Source organism: Tupaia chinensis, unplaced genomic scaffold (genome assembly GCF_000334495.1).
Source record: "Tupaia chinensis unplaced genomic scaffold, TupChi_1.0 Scaffold000407_4, whole genome shotgun sequence".
NCBI classification, from domain to species: Eukaryota; Metazoa; Chordata; class Mammalia; order Scandentia; family Tupaiidae; genus Tupaia; species Tupaia belangeri.
In genome coordinates, this window is record NW_006159912.1 from 978,179 (window position 1) to 981,882 (window position 3,704).

The 3,704-nt window shown below is 44.0% G+C and overlaps 1 non-coding gene across 1 annotated transcript; it reads right to left on the reverse strand.

Annotated features, from left to right (window-relative positions):
- Window positions 1-2,299: 2,299 nt before the first annotated feature.
- LOC114008885 (U6 spliceosomal RNA) lies at window positions 2,300-2,406 on the reverse strand. The gene has a single exon (XR_003550375.1). It is a non-coding gene; the product is annotated as a U6 spliceosomal RNA (small nuclear RNA).
- Window positions 2,407-3,704: the final 1,298 nt, after the last annotated feature.

A 3,704-nucleotide genomic window follows, 5' to 3' on the forward strand; every position in this document is an offset into this window, starting at 1 on the left:
GTCCCTGTCAAAGTGCATCTTGTAAGAATCAGCATAACATTCTAGGCTGCTAAGGCCCTGATTCTCATAACCATCTCAAAGCCTATAAATTGGCAAATAATAAATTTCATTACATCATCCAAGTTCTTCCTACCTCCCCATGCCCTTCAACCCGCCCCTGCAAGCGACCTAGATAGATGATCACTTGAGACTATTTGAACAAGAAACAAGACCAGGAGTTGGGAGATGCTGCATCTGAGCCCACAAGTATTTATTGAATAACTGACAGGTAGCAAGCACTTACACAATCTGTTTTTATTGTGACCCTCACAACCACCACCTGTGAAGGGCATCATAAACCACTTTTACAAATGGAAGTCAATAATGCCAAGTGATTTGCACAAGACCACATAGTGAACAAGCTACAAGGTTGGGGAACAAGTCTGAGAGTCTGCCTGACTCCAGAGCCTACACTCTTTTTCCCTTGTCCAGATTTTTCATGTTGCTAGTAGAGTCTTTGACTAATTTCCAGACTTTCAGAATTATCTGGAAATTTTGTTTCATCCTCCTGAATTCTGATTCAGTAGCTCCAGGGGAAGACTAGGACAGATTTAAGAGGTGCTAGGAGATTCTGAGGCTCACATACAGTGGTTCGCACACCACCTCCTGCCGCCCCAACGATTGGACTCCAACGGTCAGTGCTTGCGTTTTTGCCTTGTGGAACATACAAATAATGTCAGTCAACTCACCCTGGGGTAAGAGAGAGAACCAGAGCCCTCCCTAGTCACTGTCTCTTAATGCTTCCATGGAATTATTCAGCCTACCACCTAGACATCACCTCCTTTTCTGACTTTGGAATTCTCCAGATCTGGTCAGACAAAATGGGAAACCCCAGGCATGAATGTTGCAACAGCAGATTGTGAAACACCTCTGGAGCTCTCCCTGTGTCCCAAAATCCCCCACAGTGGAAATGAGACATTCCTGGGCTGCCTGCCATGCTTAGTCCCGAGCTATGAGAGCATACACAAACAAAGGGCTCCTTGGCCTGCCGTGGCCCACAGTTTCTGTTTCCCGTCCATCCTCATGGCGTTGAGACAGTGCATCAAATGCTGACATGAAAAGATGCTTCACGGATCTCACAGCCTTCCCTATCTTCACTCACTCTCATGCAGGCCTGTTTCTTAAAAGCACTCCTCTTGGTCACAAGATAAAAAGAGAAAACTGCTTCCTTTCTGGATATGACTAATGATTAAATCTTTCTTGTAGTTAATATGCAGCAAAGGGGGCTCTAAAGACAGGATCTGAAATGTAATGAGAAGTCCATGGATTCTGCCTGAGTTCATTTTATTTTTTCTGCATGGCATGCAAGAGTCAGAGACCAGGGAGCATGGAAGTGGCATGATCACCTCTCTGAGATTCAGCTCCTTTACCCATAAAAATAAAGATAACAAGACTAACCTTCTCTTCCTTGTTTAGAGAACTGGACACAAAGAACTCAGCAAAGTGGGTGGCAAGGGGTAGGTACCCTACTGCATGCTGTCATTATTCTCTACGTATTACTATTTAGTGGTCCCCAGAGAAGGCAGATCACCGAGACCCATTTACTCAGATTCTGCATTTTTAACAAGTTCGCCAGGGATTGGACTACACATTAAAACGTGTTGAGGTGCATTGGTTAGCTCATTATCCTAACCTCCCCTGGGGTGGGGAGACTGGGAACAGGTATAATGACAGCTTTCATCTTTTTGCACTGCTTACCATCCTCGCCAAACTGTGCTGGTTTCATAGTCTGTCTTCCTCCATGAGTGTTCTTACATAAACAGAATTCTGAACTACTCACTCCTGCCTGGGTTGATGGTTCTCTATTGCCTGAAGGATGAAGGATGACTCCTTGGAGTGTCAGTCAAGGCCCATCACTGCATCACCGTCAGGCCTGAGCCCACCCTTGCCCCCTTACTCTACCCCCAGGTTACTCCTACAGACAGGCAACAGGTCATGTCTGTCACTTCCCAAAGGCAGCTTTCGTTTTCAGGTCACAGTTCCTAATTCCAGATATGATCCCTTCCCCAGGGAGCATTTTGCCTTCTCATCACCTTCTCTAAGATTACTCAAACTCTGCTTTCCGGGTTAGTCTTCTTTACCTCCAAAACCCTCCTCAGCATCAGCTCCATCCACTATAACTGTCAGCTGTGACTTACTGCCCTCTTCTAGCCCCACAGAGGCAGGCTGTGACTTCTTCACACGTCATTCAAATATACCCGTGGGATTTTTTTATATTACTCTAACATCTTGTCCTCTTTTTTTTTCTTTTTTCTTTTTTTAAAATATGGAACGCTTCACAAATTTGCGTGTCATCCTTGCACAGGGGCCATGCTAATCTACTGTGTATCATTCCAATTTTAGTTTATGTGCTGCTGAAGCAAGCACTTGTCCTATCTCTTTATCCTATCTCTCCATTACCATAACAACCCCCACCCCCCCAGAGGGTCGGCAGGTGGCATGGTGGCTAAGGGCGTTGGACTCCCACATGGTTGATGGCGGTTTGAGTCCTGGACCTGGTGGCCTGTTTTCTCACTTTCTCTCTCTCTCTCTCTCTCTCTCCCTCTCTCTCTCCCTCTCCTCCTTCTCCTCTCTCTCTCTCTCTCTCTCTCTCTCTCTCTGTCCCTCTCTGGTCAAATTAAAAATGAATAAGTGAATAAATAAATAAAGTAAAATAAAATAATTCTTTAAAAAAAATGGGGCCGGCATTTGGTGTGGTGGTTAAAGGCACCAGATTCCCACATGGCCAAGCATGGTTTGAGTCCTGGACCTGGCAGCTTGCTTTCCCACTTTCCCTTTCTCTCTCTCTCTCTGTTTGGTCAAATTAAAAATAATAATAACAATAATAATAATAACAGTACATGGAATTAAATAAATAAATAATTCTTTAAAAAATCCACACCCTCTGTATTAACTAGAGCTGTCATGTTTATTTATCCTCAAGATTTTAACAGATCTACTACTCTGTCTATGTCATATTCCTAGGAGTCCATGCTTATCTGTGAACATCCTTCAATTTCAAATAATGCCAAAGAAAGACATCTTTCGGGATCAGATCTGTGGCCTGGTGTTCAAAGTAGCTGGGTTCCACATGGTCAACTGCACTGTTCAAGTCCTAGACCCAGCAGCTTAAGAAACATGCTGGGTATGTGTGAGTGTGTGCCAAAATCCTGACGGTATGGAGAGATGGAGCAGAAGTGATTGTGGAGTAATTATTCCCCATCAGGTGTCCATTCCCTGCTCCCTCTTTCTCTCTGTCTCGCTCTGGGACCGCATGCACCCCCTAACAAAAAAATATTTAAAAATAAATACATAAAATGCAAAAATAAAAGACATCTTTCTTTTCAGTAAGAGAGGCCTGTTAGGTCATGAAAATGACACCTTCCCACATGATTTGTTGTCATTTGTTCCAGGCCAGTTGTGTTCCCACCACCCACATCTCTCACTGTCCTTGCACCCTAGCAAATGAAGTAACTTGGGCTGAAGAAGTTGGAGATGGCTTTTCTCAAGTAATTTATCTGTAGATCCTGATCAGTGGTGAAATTGCCTGCAGAGTTGTTAAACGGTGGATTCTGAGTTAGTAGACCTACGGTAAGGCATCAGATTCTACGTCCCAGAAGTTCCAGGGATGCAAATGTTGTTGGTCTGTGGACTATGTTTTGAGTAATAAGAGTCTACTCTATTTC